At 44.3% G+C, this 16,946-nt stretch overlaps 1 protein-coding gene across 7 annotated transcripts in view; it reads left to right on the top strand.

The window, feature by feature from the left end:
• Positions 1–16,946, top strand: part of btbd10b (BTB (POZ) domain containing 10b) — a 115,567-nt gene that overhangs the window by 43,462 nt on the left and 55,159 nt on the right. The window lies entirely within an intron of this gene.

The following is a 16,946-nucleotide window of genomic DNA, read 5'->3' as shown; positions in this document are numbered from 1 at the left end:
GAAATATGTTGGGACAAACTTGCGTTTGATTGTCTGGATATCTGTAAATCTACCTAAAATGATGCGCGTTTAGCCTAATGTATAGTCCTTTAATAGGAGTTCAACTTGGCAGAGATTGATTTCCCTTCACAGATTTATATTGAAGATTTATATCTTTTGGACAATTACATTTTGCTGTTTTGATTATATTACGTTTCATTTTGCCTGTGATGAATTTGAAGTTTACTGGCCATTCAGAGCAGCCTTGCTGACTAATAGTAATTGCCACTTCACTGCCCTGAAATATGAGATCACTCAGCAGTTAATCAGTTCATGACAATTAATATTCTGATGACTGAATTTATTCTCAAATCGACAACACCTGGAAATCTTCCATCTAATTTATGCTGTCAACTTTGCTGATCCTCATTCTGCTGATTCACTCTCCTGGATGGAGTATGTTTTTTAAAAGTAGATTTCTTCAGTGCTAGTATTTTCCCTTTTTGTTTAGCTTATGAGGATGGGTTTCAAGGTGATTCTGTTTTTATTCATGTGTCTCGTATGTACTGTCATGTTTTTCTCTACAGTTGAGTTGGATGGTTCAATTGAGCTGTGAGCTCGAAAGATCTTTTGTCCTGATTGGGCAGCAGAGCATACATCAATACAGCGTGTGCTGTGTAACTACTAAATTGCCGTCGCGATGCTGTTTTTAAGTCATTGGGCGAAACACAGCTCGGGAAACATTACATAGAAATTAGCATAGAAACAGGGCAATTGATCTATGCTGGCCTTTATTCACCCCACCCCTCTATCTAACCCAATCTGCACATTCTTCTACTCCATTCTCCCTCATGTATTTACATAGAACATAGAACATACAGTGCAGAAGGAAGCCATTCGGCCCATCGAGTCTGCACCGACCCACTTAAGCCCTCACTTCCACCCTAACCCCGTAACCCAATAACCCTTCCTAACCTTTTTGGACACTAAGCATGGCCAATCCACCTAACCTGCACGTCTTTGGACTGTAGGAGGAAACCGGAGGAAACCCATGCAGACATGGGGAGAACGAGCAGACTCTGCACAGACAGTGACCCAGTGGGGAATCGAACATGGGACCCTGGCGCTGTGAAGCCACAGTGCTAGCCACTTGTGCTACCGTGCTGCCCATTTACTCTTAAATGTATCCCCGACTATTCCATGTGGTAGTGAGTTTCAAATCCTAACCACTCAAACCTCACTCCAGGGACATAATAACTTGAATGAAATGAAATGAAAATTGCTTATTGTCACGAGTAGACTTCAATGAAGTTACTGTGAAAAGCCCCTAGTCGCCACATTCAGACGCCTATTCGGGGAGGCTGATACGGGAATTGAACCGTGCTGCTGGCCTGCCTTGGTCTGCTTTAAAAGCCAGCGATTTAGCCCAGTGTGCTAAACCAGCAGGGTAAGCCCCGGCTATTGAACCTGCTCCACCATTCAATAAGATTTTGACTGATCTTCGATCTCAATTCCATTTTCTCAGCAGTTTCTTGTATCCTTTGATTCTCTTGCACATGTTTCGACTGGGAGGGAACCAGAGCACCCGGAGGAAACCCATGCAGACACTGGGAGAAAGTGCAAACTCCACACACACAGTAGCCTAAGGCCAAAATTGACCCAGGGTCCCTATGGTTGTGAGGCAGCAGTGCTAACCACTATGCCACCCTTTTAGAAAAACATTTAATAGTTTCCCACTGTTTAGACAATAGTCAGTTTTTCTGTTCTCCCGAGCAAAGTAAATAACCTTGTATTTCCCCTCATTGTACTCCACCTATCGGGGGAGATTCTCGCCTCCCCATCGTGTGGTTCTCGGCGGCGGGCAGTGGCCCACTGTTGGCTGGCAGCGTATCTTCTGATCCCGCTGCTGTCAATGGGATTTCCATCCAATTGAATCCATCCCATGTCAGCATGAACAGCCGGAAGATCTTGCCTGTAAGTCATTTCCCACTCAAACTGGCTGTATCACTTTGTAACTCCTAGTGTCCTCTTCACAACTTATTCCCACTTTGTTTTGTATTGTTAACAATTACACTCTTCTTCCAGGTCATTAATCTAGATTGTAAGTAGCTGAGGCCCTAGCACTGACTTGTGTGGTGTCTACCTGAAAGTCACCCATTTATTCATGCACTGTTTTTTGTCTTTTTACCAATCCACCATCTATGGTGATATGTTGTATTATCCCCCAACCCCATGAGTGCATTATGTTGTGTAACAACCTTTCATGTGGCACCTTATTCAATACCTTGCGAAAATCCAAATATACTCCCTCCACTGGTTCCCATTTATCTACCCTGATCATTAAATCCTCAAAATTCAATAGATTTTGCTTGTTACATAAAGCCATGTTGCCTCTGCCTAATCATATGACAATTTTCTAAGTGTCATGCTACTATTTCTTTCATAATGGATTCCAGCAATTGCTGACAGCTGATATCAAGCTCACTGACCTGTTGTTCCGCTTTCTCTTCCCTCCTTTCTTGAACAACGAACGTACTCTTTTAACCATAATCCAAGCTGACACTTGCAGTGCTATGCTGTCTGCCATAGTTATAAACCCGAGGTCAAATTCCTCCCCCACCCACCGCGAGGTGGGCATAAAGAAGATCCCATGGCACTATTTTAAAGAAGAATGCGGGTGTTTTCCCATATTATGGTCATTTAAAAAAAATTTAGAGTACCCAATTCATTTTTTCCAATAAGTGGCAATTTAGCATGGCCATACCACCTACCTTGCACATCATGGGTTGAGGGGGCAAAGCCCACGCAAACACCGGGAGAATGTGCAAACTCCACACGGACAGTGACCCAGAGCCAGGATCGAACCTGGAACCTCAGTGCTGTGAGGCAGCAGTGCTAACTAGTGCACCACCGTGCTGCCCCCATTTCATGGTCATTATTTACCTGTCAACCAACATCACTAAAACCGATGATCACTGCCGTTTGTGGAAACTTGTGTGCACATTGGTTGCACTGTTTCCTACATTTCTTAACTGGCTATCAAGAATGGTACTATATAAATACAAGACCTCAATGCACCAATTTTAACCCCTGAGCATTTTAAAATATTGGCTTTCAAATAATCACCAGCTAATAAGCTGATCATGACAAGCTAATCTTTCTTTTCCGTGTTAGTTGATGGATAAACGTTGGCTAGGGTACTGGGGCCGAGGATTAACATTTCCACAAACTAGATTTAGAAGTTATTTGGAAGGGATGAAATTGAGTAACGGTTGAGGGCAGTTTTTAGTGGAAGTAGTAGTGACTCAGAGGTCAGTTCTGGGACCACTCCTGGTAATTTCAAATATCAGTGACTTGGATATAGCTCCTGGAGCATTGGTGTGGAAATTTGCAACTACACCAGGAGGTGTCATTAATTTGTGAGGAGTAAATGCCAATTTTTAATCTTGGGCTGAATGGCTTGTTTCCGTGTAGTAAGGATTGGTGAGCTCAGTATTTGTCATAAGGAAAATGTGAGAAACTGTTATTAAAGATGTTGCAGCAGGGCATTTGGGAAAATTCAGTCAAACTCAACCTTGTCTTGTGAAAGGGAAATCATGTTTAACCAATTATTGGATTTCTTTGAAGGAGTGTGCTGTGGATAAGGGGGAACAGGTGGACGTACTGCAGTTTGACTTTCTGAAGGCATGTGATAAGGTGCCCCATCAAAGGTTATAGTGGAAAATAAAATCTCATGGGGGAGGGGGGGGGGCATATTGACATGGGTAAAGATTGGGATAAATGGATCTTTTTCTGGTTGGCGAGATGTAGCGAATGATGTGCCACAAGAATCCGTCCTGGGGCCTCGACCGTTTACAATTTATATAAATGACTTGGATGATGACACAAAGATATGTCGAAAAGTAAGACTTAAAGAGGACGCAAGGAGCTCCGAAGCAATATAGATAGGTTAAGTGAATGGACAAAGACTTGGCACGTGTAGTGCAATGTGAGAGTGTGTGAAATGGCCATTTTGGCAGGAAAAATAAAATAAATTAAGCATTTTATCCAAATGGTGAAAGATTGCAGAGATCTGAGATGCAGAGGGATCATGGGATCTAATGCAGTCATTTTCAAACCCAGGGTTGCGATCCGCGGGCAGGTGTCGGGAGGGTCCCGAGGCCATGCGTCGCGGCATTCACGATCGGGGGCAGAAGTGACTGGCTTTCAGAATGACGTCCATTTCACGAATGCGTGGCACGTTAGTGCACAGGCCTGGAGTTCAGTAGGGCAGAACGCCGCCTCCTGACGTCAAGAGCAGATTTTCTTTAAAAACTGTGGCGTCTTACTGTCTGGAGCAGCGGCAGAGAGCAGGTCACGTGCTCTGATTGCTGATGTCACGTGTTCTGGCCGTGCGAGAGATTCATCCATTTTGCAGCTGCCAGCAGTGTTGGTGTGAGCTCCAGGACCTCTGGTGAACAACCCATGGAAGAACAAGCTGAAAACAGGAACAAAGCAGCATAAAAATGATTATTTGAGGTCTGGGTTAGTAATTGTGCCACTGCAAATAAGGATTCCAAGTTCATGTGTGTTATATGCAGGGAAATACTGGCAAATTAAAGTTTAAAACCCTCAAAACTTTAAAGACATTTGAAGTCTAAGCATGGTGGGTTCGAGGACAAACCCCTTTATTTTTTTCAACGCATGCAGTGAGATCTTAAATTATCAGCCAAAGTCATTATCAGAAATGTAACATTAAATAACAAAGTAAGCAAGATCGTGAGGACCAAGCAAACTTGCTTGTCGCATTAAAGGTAAGTAAAAATGGTGGACCGCGAAGGTCAGCTGGCATGGGTCGCGAAGGTCAGGCGTTTGGTAAAAGTGGGTCCCGGGCAAAAAAGTTTGAAAAATACTGGTCTAGTGCTTGAATAGCAAGACGCTTCTATGCAGGTATAGAAAGTAATTAGGAAAGCTGATGATAGAATGTTATCATTTAATGCAAGAGGAATTGAATGCAAGAGTAAGGAGGTTATGCTTCAGTTATACACAGCATTGCTGAGACCACATCTGGAATACTGTGTGCGGTATTAGTTTCCTTATTTAAGTAACAATGTAAATGCATTGGAAGTAGTTCAACGAAGGTTTATTGGAATAATACCAGGAATGGGCGGGTTGTCGTCTGAGGAAAGGTTGGAGAGACTACCTGGCGTTTAGAAAAGTAAGAATCGACTTGATTGAAACACCAGATCCTGATCCTGAGCCCCCCCCATCCTGCCCAAACCTCCTTCTGCCCATCTTCAAGCCACACTGGCTCAATGCCTCCCTCGCAACAGTGTGTGCACGATCAAGAGCTTAGTAAAGTGTGATCGAACCTGCGTTTTAATGCACTGCCAAGTACTTTGCTTACTGTATTTAAACTACTTGCTGTTTTAACTTCAGTTTGGTAATCAGCCTGAGGGGCTGAGGTCGCTGCTACAATTCAGTTTCTCATGGGTATTTCAGTATGGCTGCAGACTGTCAATTTTGAGAACTTTTATCTTTTTTTAGCCTGTCTGATTTGCGTCACTGACTGGATTCTCAAGTGACTCATTCCATTTGTTGGGAATGTGAATTTCTCAAAAATCTTTTCTTGCTTTGTTTTTTTAAATCACACCCATATTTTCTAGTAGGTTGCAGTTTCCAATGAAACATCATTGAGGTTTCACTGAGCTCAATACCTGTTCTATTTTCATCGAACATGCACTTAAGAGGGGGAGAGTAGTTAAGAGACAGGAGACAAGACAAGGTTGTAAATCCCTTGAATTAACTGGCCATCACTCAAGTGTTTTCATTTAATATTGAATAGCATGTGGATGTTTCAAAGGAGTGTGGATGCTTAAAAAATAAAATATAATCTGAACATGAAATATTAGTTAGAAAATCATAGGATGTTTAACATGTTTGGGATATGTTGATAATGCTATTGCTATTTTGTAAGTGGTTGCTGGATTCAAAAGGTCATTTTAACAAATAAGACAGATTGTCTATGTTTCTCCATAATTAACGGCTTGCTAACAAAATCATAGAAGCAGATGCTTTGAAACATGTAAATCTTGAAAAGTGATTTTAAAATGTTAATTACAGAACTAGTTACTTCTTGCCATCTTTGCAGATTTTCACCAACCCTCTTCCTCTCAACTAATGTAACAAAACTGAAAATAATAGAGAGGTGAGGAAAATGTGTGAAATTCTGCTGGAAACTGCACCATTCCGCTCTCGAGATGCAAATGGTCATTTGGTCTATTGAATCCATGCCAGCTTTCTCGAGCAACCCAGTCAATTCTATTCCCCCTCACTCTATCACCATAGCCCTGCAGGTTTATTTTCCTCATGTGCCCATCTAATTTCCCTTTGAAATCATTGATCATCTCCCCTTCCCTTGTATCCAGATTGCCACATCATTACCATTTGGTGTGTAAAATAATTTCACTCTCTCATCTCCCCACATCTCTTGCCCAAAACCGTAAATCCGTGATCCCCAGACCTTGAACAATTTGTTCTTGGGATGTGGACATCGCTGGCTGGGCCAGCATTGTTGCCCGTCCTTAATTGTCCTTGAACTGAGGGGCCTGCTCAGCCATTTCAAAGGGAGGCAGTTAAGAGTCAACAGCATCAATGTGTGGGTCTGAAGTCACATGTAGGCCAGACCGGGTAAGGACCGATGATTTCCTTCCCTGACGGACATTAGTGAACCAGATGGGTTTTTCCGCCAATGGTTTCATGATCATCATTGTACTTTTAATTCCAGACTTTTATTGAATTCAAATTTCACCATCTGCCATGGTGGGATTCGAACCCGGGCCCCCTGAGCATTACCCTGGATCTCTGGATTACTAGCCTAGTGGCAATACCGCTACGCCAACTCCTCCACTGGAAACAGCTTTCCCTTGCCTACCTTATCTAAACCTGTTATTATCTTGTGCACCTCTTGTTAATTCTCCCTCAATTTCCGTTGCTCCAAGGAGAACAACCCCGGCTTTCCATACCTAACCTAGTAGCTAAAATCCCGTATCACGTTCTGGTAAATCTCCTCTTTACCCTGTCAAGGACCCTACTTCCCAAAGTATGGAGACCAGAACAATCCACAGAACTTTAGATGTGGCTTAACTAGAGCTTTATGAAGCTTCAGCATAACTTACCTACTTCAGTACTCCGTATCTCTATTTATTAAGCCCAAAATCCTGTGCGCTGTGTCAGCTACTCTCTATCGAAGATGTAATTATGCACTATTCTCATCCTTTTTTAAATTTATAGCTGGAATTCTCCAATGCTGTTGTGGGACTAGATGTTATGTGGTGTCTGAATGATATTTCCTTTTTGGATTACTCACACTAGAAGTTGCATTTTCACTATGTTGAGACACTCTGTGTTACCACGTTGTTTATTACTGGATTCCTTTGTTTCCACCAGTGTTTTTGCACAGTAACAACATCCTTTGTACAAGTAATTAAGGTTTTGGTCTTCTCATGACGGACACGGTAGCACAGTGGTTTAGCACTGCTGCCTCACACCGCAAGGGGCCTGGGCTTGATTCTGACCTTGGGTGACTGTGTAGAGTTTACAAGTTCTCCCCATGTTTGTGTGGGTTTCTTTCCACAGTCAAAAGATGTGCAGATTAGGTGGATTGGCCACGACCAACGTCCGGGGTTACAGGGATAGGGCAGGGAAGTGGGCCTAGGTAGAGTATTCTTTTGGAGGGCCGCAGACTCAATGGGCCGAATGGGCTGCCTCTTTCACTGTAGGGATTCTATGGATTCTGAGTAGGACTGGCCTACATGTTATGGCTTAATTCGGGACAACAGCATATACTTTTATTCAGTACAGGTGTGAGTCCTGCAGTGTTCAAGTTTTATTTTTGTATTTGTTACGACTAAGTGGATGACTAGGGAATTAAGCCAATGACCTAATGTGGATTAGCCTCATAAAGACCAAACTCAGGTAGGTTGGCAGATTCTTTTCCCTGAAGAACCTAGGTGCTCAACCACATCACCAATCCTACAGTGTTCCACCCTTGGAAATGAAGACGTCACCTCTGTCTTGTTAGTGCAGTGCCATAATCGCTACACTTCACTACTGTACTGTTTGTAATGTGTTGTAATGTGATCTCCAAATGTATTTTCAATCCAATTTTTGAAAGTAAATGTGTTACATATAGATTCTTCAGCAGAAAGATATTGTAGTTCCATTTGCCTGAATCCTTTTCTTACAGGCATAGAATATTAGAAATTACAGCACAGGAATAGATAATTTGGCCCATCAACTGTGTCATTGGTAGCTCTTCAGCTCGAGTAAACTTCAATTTTCCTGTTTTCATATCTTTTTATGCACTTCAATTTCAAACATTGACTCAATTCACTTCTCAGTAATATAATTTTGCTAGTTAAATGAGTCAACTGTTCTCTTTAGTACATTGGCTGTTGGGGCCCTGATGTTTATCCTGGCCGGTTTTTGGATTAAGATCTTGATGTCATCAGATTTTGCCTGTCCAACTTATTTGACTTTATTAACCTCTAATTCTGTTGCACTGTATTCTCAGTTCATTGCAAATAACGACATGGTAATGGGGTGAGAGGGGATGATGACTTTATGGGGTAGGGGAGATGAGGGGTTGGCACAGGAGGGGACAGGATTATGTATGGAGGGATGGAATTGGGAGGAGGATGATACAGGAAGTGGGTGGAGATGGTATGAGAGTACTGGTGACTTGAGGGTATCAAAAATCTCTTTTTAAAAAATTACTTTGTCAGAGTTACAAAGCCAGAGCTCAGTGTGGACAGGGGCACACCCCAAATCCAGCTCCTTGCCTGCTCCAAAAAACAATTCACATTGAATCCAATTCATGGTCCCCACAAGAGAAACATACCAGATCCAGGCATTACACCTGACCTCACCCTCATCTTAGCCAAAAGGCCGCCATATTTACTATTTAACTGCACGTGTGGCTGAAATTACCAGGGGCTTAAACAGGGAGATAGAAGCTATCAATTGGCAGCAGCTAAAATAGTTAATTATGGGAATGAGCTAGAACTGTTCTTTTCTGAACCTTTGTTTCAATACATATAAATTCAGTAATTCTCAGTGTGACTTGCGCAACTTTAATCGAGTGTGAGCGTTTGGTGAGCAGAGGGAGTTCAGTGGGGAGGGAGGTTCTTCTTTGCTTTTTCTAACTTTTCCACCATGTAGGAATTGGTTCTTGTCCTACAGGGAAAGGAGTTAGCTGTTTGATGAAGGTCTACACCTAAGGTTCAAAATAGTACAGGAATTTGTGGTAACAATGATAAAACACATAAACCAAAATAAATAATTGAAGCATGTGGGAGCTCCTGGATGACCGTGTGATTCAGGGCAAACACATCTGCAGTAAGTGTCTGGGCCTTGAGCAGCTTTGGCTCAATAATTGAGCTGGAGGCTGAGCTGCAGACACTCCCATCAGGGAGAAAGTTACCTGTACCATTTGTACCAGGAGGCAGTCACACCTCTTTACAATAATAATCTTTATTGTCACAAGTAGGCTTACATCAACACTGCAAAGAAGTTAGTGTGAAAAGCCACATTCCGGCGCCTGTTTGGGTACACAGAGGAAGAATTCAGAATGTCCAAATTACCTAACAGCACATCTTTCGGGACTTGTGGGAGGAAACTGGGAGGGAGGGGGGGGGGGGGGGGTGGTGGCGCGGCGGAGAATGTACAGACTCCACACAGCCAGTGACCCAAGCCGGAATCAAACCTGGGATCCTGGAGCTGTGAAGCAACAATGCTAACCACTGTGCTACAGTGGATAGAGCCTCCTGATTTGGAAGGTGGCCGGGGATAGGAGGGTGTCACAGTGAGCGAGGCCTCTGTAATGGTCCAACACGTTTGAGGTTCTTAATTTTGCATGGGTGTAGTGGCTGCAGGGTGGCTGAGCTGACTGGCTATGGCATGGTGATACAGGGACCTATTAAAGTGCAAAACAACAGCAGCCAGAACAGTGGCACCACAACTGGCTCTGTTGCTGAGCAGGGGAGGGCAAAGTGCAGGCGAGCGATAGTTATTGGGGACTCTATAGTAAGGGGCACAGATAGGCGCTTCTGTGGACGTGAAAGAGACTCCAGGATGGTATGTTGCCTTCCTGGTGCCAGGGTCAAGGGTGTCTCTGAACGAACACGGGACATCCTGAAGGGGGAGGGTGAACAGTCGGGAGGTAGTAGTGCACATAGGTACTAACGACATAGGCAGGAAGAGTGATGAGGTCCTGCAGAAGGAGTCCAGGGAGTTGGGCAGTAAGCAAAAAAGCTGGACCTCTAGGATTGTAATCTCAGGATTACTCCCTGTGCCATGTGCCAGTGAGGCTAGAAATAGGAGGATAGTGCAGCTAAACTGGTGGTGTAGGAGGGAGGACTTCAGATTTCTGGACCATTGGGATCTCTTCCGGGGCAAGTGGGGCTGTACAAGAAGGATGGGTTGCATCTAAACTGGAGGGGCACCGATATCCTGGCTGGGAAATTTGCTAGAGTCATTCGGGAGGATTTAAACTAGCATGGCAGGGGGGTGGGAACCAGAATGTTGGCTTAGAAGGTGTAATAACTGAAGGGGAAATAGAGAACCAAAATAAGAGAACAACCTCGCCCTCAGTCAGAGCAAAAAAGGTGACTAGTGTGAGAAGGGAGGTGGTCAATGCAGGATTGAGGGTGTTGTACCTAAATGCGCGCAGTATACGGAACAAGGTAAGTGAGCTTGTTGCGCACATTGAAATTGGCTGGTACGATGTTGTGGGCATCACGGAGATGTGGCTGCAAGTGGATCAGGGCTGGGATCTAAATATCCAAGGATATGTGTTCTATCGAAAGGACAGGCAGATGGGCAAAGGGGGCGGGTTGCATTGTTAGTAAGGAATGAAGTTAAATCGATAGCAAGGAGCGATATAGGATTAGAAGGCATAGAATCTCTGTGGGTAGAGTTGGGGAATCGCAAAGGTGGGTGTTATGTACAGGCCCCCTAGCAGTAATCAGGATGTGGGGCAGAAAATAAATCAGGAGATAGATAAAGCATGTATAAAAGGCAATATTACAATAATTTTGGGGGACTTCAATATACAGGTGGACTGGGAAAATCAGGTTGGGAGTGGATCCCAAGAAAAGAAATTTGTGGAATGTCTTCAGATTTTTTTTGGAGCAGCTTGTGACAGAGCCTACGAGGGAACAGGCAATTCTGGATTTGGTGATGTGTAATGAGGCAAATTTGGTTAGGGAACATAAGGTGAAGGAACCTTTTGGGAGCAGTGACCACCATATGATAGAAAGGGAGAAGCTGCAATCAGATATAACGGTATTACAATTAAATAAAGGTAACTACAACAACATGAGTGAGGAGCTGGCCAGAGTTGATTGTAAAAGGAGCCCAGCACGAAGACAGTGGAACAGCAATGGCAGGTGTTTTTGGGGGTTATTCGGGAGGCACAACAGAAATTCATCCCAAGGAGGAGGAAGCATGCTAAGGGAAGGACAAGGCATCCATAGCTGACGAGGGAAGTCAAGGACATCATAAAAGAAAAAGCATACAAAGTGTTGAGCATTGGTGGGAAGCCAGTGGATTGGGAAACCTTTAAAAGTGAGCAGAGGACAACTAAAAAAGCAATAGGGGGGGGAGAAGATGAAATATGAGTGCAAGCTAGCTAGTAATATAGAGGAAGATAGGAAGAGTTTTTTTCAATATGTAAAAGGTGAGAGAGAGGCAAAAATAGAAATTGGACCACTGGAAAATGTGGCTGGAGAAATAATAATAGGAAACAAAGAAATGGCAGAGGAACTGAATAGCTACTTTACATCCGTCTTCACGGTGGAAGACACTAGTGGGATGCCTGAGCTCCAAGAGAATCGGGGGACAGAGGTGAGTGCAGGGACCATCACTAAGGAGAAGGTTCTGGGGAAACTGAAAGGTCTGAAGGTGGATAAATCACCTGGACTGGATGGACTACACCCCAGGGTTCTAAAAGAGAAAGCCGAGAAGATTGTGGAGGCATTGGTGGTGATCTTTCAGGAATCACTGGAGGCAGGAAGGGTCCCAGAGGACTGGAAAGTGGCTGATGTTGCACCGCTGTTTACAAAGGGAGGGAAGCAGAAATTATAGGCCGATTAGCCTGACTTCAGTCATTGGTAAGATTTTAGAGTCCATTTATTAAAGATGAAATCGCGGAGTACTTGGAAGTGCATGATAAAATAGGACTCAGTCAGCACGGCTTCGTCAAGGGGAGGTCATGTCTGACAAATCTGTTAGAGTTCTTTGAGGCGGTATAAAGGAAGTTGGACAAAGGAGAACCAGTGGACGTAATTTATTTAGATTTCCTGAAGACCTTTGACAAGGTGCTGCATAGGAGATTGTTAAATAAGTTAAGAGCCCATGGTGTTAAGGGTAAGATCCTGGCATGGATAGAGGATTGGCTGACTGGCAGAAGGCAGAGAGTGGGGATAAATATCATTTCCAGGTTGGCAGCCGGTGACTGGTGGTGTGCCTCAAGGGTTGGTGCTGGGACCACAACTTTTCACAATATACATTAATGATCTGGAAGAAGGAACTGACAGTACTGTTGCTAAGTTTGCAGATGCTACAAAGGTCCGCAGAAGGACAGGTAGTATTGAGGAAGCAGGCGGGCTGCAGAATGACTTGGGTAACCTAGGAGACTGGGCAAAGAAGTGGCAGATGGACTACAATGTGGAAAAGTGTGAGGTTATGCACTTTGGAAGGAGAAATGGAGGCATAAACTATTTTCTAAATGGGGAGCTGCTTAGGAAATCAGAAGCACATTTGGGAGTCCTTGTTCATGATTCTCTAATGTGCAGGTTCAGTCAGCAGTTAGGAAAGCAAATGCAATGTTAGCATTCATGTCGAGAGGGCGAGAATACAAGAGCAGGAATATACTTCTGAGGCTGTATAAGGCTCTGGTCAGACCCCATTTGGAGTATTATGAGCAGTTTTGGGCTCATAAAAAGGATGTGCTGGCCTTGGAAAGGATCCTGAAGAGGTTCACAAGCCCATTCTTGTCGTATGAGAAACGGTTGAGGACTCTGCGTCTGTACTCGTTGGATTTTAGAAGGATGAGGGGGGATCTTATTGAAACTTGAAGGATTTTATTGATACTGGGCAGCACGGTAGCATTGTGGATAGCACAATTGCTTCACAGCTCCAGGATCCCAGGTTCGATTCCCGGCTTGGGTCACTGTCTGTGCAAAGTCTACACGTCCTCCCCGTGTGTGCGTGGGTTTCCTCCGGGTGCTCCGGTTTCCTCCCACAGCCCAAAGATGTGCGGGTTACGTGAATTGGCCATGCTAAATTGCCCACAGTGTCCAAAATTGCCCTTGGTGTTGGGTGGGGTTACTGGGTTATGGGGATAGGGTGGAGGTGTGGACCTTGGGTAGGGTGCTCTTTCCAAGAGCCGGTGCAGACTCGATGGGCCGAATGGTCTCCTTCTGCACTTAAATTCTATGGTACTACGAGGCCTGGATAGAATGGACATGGAGAGGATGTTTCCACTTGTAGGAAAAACTAGCAGCAGAGGACACAATCTCAGACTAAAGGGACGATCCTTTAAAACAGATGAGGAATTTTTTCAGCCAGAGGGTGGTGAAACTGTGGAACTCTTTGCCGCAGAAGGCTGTGGACGCCAAATCACTGAGTGTCTTTAAGGCAGAGATAGGTAGGTTCTTGATTAATAAGGGGATCAGGGGTTATGGGGAGATGGCAGGAGAATTGGGATGAGAAATATATCGGCCGTGATTGAATGGCGGAGCAGACTCGATGGGCCGAATGGCTGAATTCTGCTCCTATGTCTTATGGTTAGGGAGCAAAAAGGAATGTAGTGGTCAGGAGAGTGAGGGGGATCAACACTTCTGTAGTCAAGAGCGAGAGTCCAGATGGCTGTACTGCCTTCCCAGTACCAGGGTTTGGGACATTTGCTCAGAGTTGGAGAGTAGGTAGGTACACTCGTGTAGGTACCAACAACTTGGGAAGGACAAGGAAGGAAGTTCTGTATAAGTAATATGAGGAGTTGGGAACCATATTAAAAAGTAGAACCTCAAAGGTAATAATCTCTGAATTATTACTTGAGCCACGTGCAAATTGGCATTGGGCAAATAAGATTAAGGGAAATAAATGCATGGCTCAAAGATTGGTGTGGTGAAAATGGGGGTTGGACTTTTTGGAAGGTTTACACCTGAACTGATGGAGCAGCATAACTAGAGAAATAGAGAGGACTTTAAACTAAATAGTGAGGGCAATGGATCAAATTTGGGAAGATGTTGTAAACCAAAGAGTAGAGACAAGGCAAGAGAGAAAGGTACTAATATGGGAAATGATAAACAAAGGGACAGAGTGCAAATCTAAGAGTAACTCAACAGATGAGGTCAGATGTTACAAAAATAATAAAATTAAAGACTCTGTCTAAATGCAGTTAGCATTCTCACAGAATCTACAGTAAGTACTGGAGAAGGAGGCCATTCGGCCCATCGAGTCTGCACCGGCCCTTGGAAATAGCACCCTACTTAAGCCCACACCTCCACCCTATCCCAGTAACCCCACCTAACCTTTTTGGACACTAAGGGGCAATTTAGCATCGCCAATCCGCCTAACCACATCTTTGGACTGTGGGAGGAAACCGGAGCACCCGGAGGAAACCCACGCAGACACAGGGAGAATGTGCAGACTCCGCACAGACAGTGACCCAAGCCGGGAATTGAACCTGGGACCCTGGAGCTGTGAAGCAGCAGTGCTAACCACTGTGCTACCATGTCACAGCAGGTGGGGTGATTGACTAAATCAGCACACTAACCTTGGACGCAGGTACGCCGGGAATCAAATTAAAATACTCGGGCGGGTGATGGGGGGATCTTCTTCCCGACCATGGGGGTGGAGTGGCCTCCCCTCTCTTCCACTCGCCAGATCTCACTCGCCCTGAGTGCCAGTCACACAACCTCCCGGACACCAGCTGACACTCCGATTTCTCTACACAAACTGGAGCTGAGCCCTGACCGTGGACATTTAGGTTTCTCTCTCCATCTCGCTGACCACTCCCCATTGCTGAGACGCCCTCTCTGCTGAAGCGGTGGACATTTTCAACTTGCCGGCCATTCTCAAAGTAAAAGACTAGTGCTCCTCCCACGATTGGGAGCACTGCAGGAAAGGTGCGCCTGATAGTTCTGTAACCCTCCCGACACCTGCCCGCGCGGCCCTGTCTTTGAAAAACACTGATGCAAACCATTGTTAATTTCATGTCCTGAAAAGGCATTCTGTGAGGCTAAGCTGAGTAGCGATTTCAAATTGATAGGCCTCGCCTAGAATTTGCACAGATCCTACTTGTAAGTAAAAACCATATAATTTTTTAATTCTAAATTTGAAATGTGGATGCGAATTTGCTTTAAAGCAAACCTAGCCTCTGGCTGCTTTCTCAAGTTACAAAATGGACAATTCAATTGAAATGCTCTATGATAACCTATATGAGACAAAAATACATTTAATTAATTACTGTGTTCGAGCACTTGCCTTAGGTTTCATCCTTGGGGCTTTTGGACAAAAGTGTAATTTACTGCATTATGTTCAGAGAAATGCTTCTTTTTCAAAGTGGAAATTTGTATGTTGCCAACGGTGATCATTCTTCTGTGTTGATGTATCAATATAGCAGAATGCTTGACCAGCTGAAAGTCTAGAATCAGAATTTATAACAGGAGGAGGCTATTTGAGCCTTCGTACTTCAGGCTCTCAAAGACTTTGGACTGTCCCATTACCCCTGCTTCATATGTTTGTTACATTTGACTTTCTCAATTATTTATATGATTCCTTTTATTTAAGGAAAATCCTGGATTCTGCTTCAGTTTTTCTATTTGGGGACCACCTATATTCTAACAAGTTGTGTAAAAACAAAAGGACAAAATAAATAAAACAAAAGATTTTCTTTGTTCTTTGGTGAAACTCTTAAATTGAATTCCACAATTGATCAATTCAGAGGCCAGTGGAAATAGTGGCCGGCATTCCTCATTTGGGAGACTATGTTGCAAATCAGAAAGCAATTCAGTGGCCCCCCCCATGCAAATCTGTGCACGATTCCTGAGGGTATCCCACTATCGGTTTGCCATTTTGAGCGGGTGAAGCGGTCCCACCCCCTCCCTTCCGTGAGGGCAAAGCAGCCCACCCTGCATCGCAGATCTGCCCCCCATATGTGGATTTTCTGGGTCCCCCTTCCCCAAGTATGGGTGACCTCCCCACCTCCGGTAGGGGAGCTGCCTCCAGAGACCCCCAACTAAAGGGACCCACCCACTTCCACAGAGAACCCCTGACTAAAGGAATTCCCCCAAGACCTCCCAGAAAACAGACCCCTGTCTGGAATCTAGAGAACAGTCCAGACTAGACCGGGCAATGGAAAAAACTACTGTTGTAATACTCACCTGGGTATACACCTGCTGACTCAGACAGAGGAAGCACCACGTGTCCATTCTTGGAAAGAGTAAAGCTTTGAACTGTGTTTAAACCTCTCCGATCCTTTAGCTGCAAGCCATTCATTCATTTTGCTTAGTGGGCTGTGACTGACAGCTTCCACAACCACAGCTTCATCTTCCTTCATGAATGTGTTGTAACCACAATGTTCGCAAACATCAACCACTTCAAACAGAGTTAAGTGCTATCAATTTTCAGCTCACCACTTCAAAATCACTCGAACGTGAAGGCGGGTGATCGGAATGACTTTGTGAATTAGTTCCCCTGCCTTTTCTCCATTACCCTGTATTTACCCAATTCCTTTTTAATTGTTAATATGAACTGATACCACCACCCTGAGTCACTTTTTTTCCCCCTAAGGTGCCAATCACCTTAAATCTGTGTCCTCCAGTTATTGACCCGTATGCCACTGGATAACGCACCCTTATTTACACTGATAAAACTAATTGGCCTGGATTTTTAATGTTTTTTTTTGCCTTTCCCAGGAG

The sequence above is a fragment of the Scyliorhinus torazame genome, chromosome 10 (assembly GCF_047496885.1).
Source record: "Scyliorhinus torazame isolate Kashiwa2021f chromosome 10, sScyTor2.1, whole genome shotgun sequence".
NCBI lineage: Eukaryota > Metazoa > Chordata > Chondrichthyes > Carcharhiniformes > Scyliorhinidae > Scyliorhinus > Scyliorhinus torazame.
The sequence above is the reverse complement of the archived record's forward strand: the minus strand, read 5'-3'. Positions and strand labels throughout refer to the sequence as shown.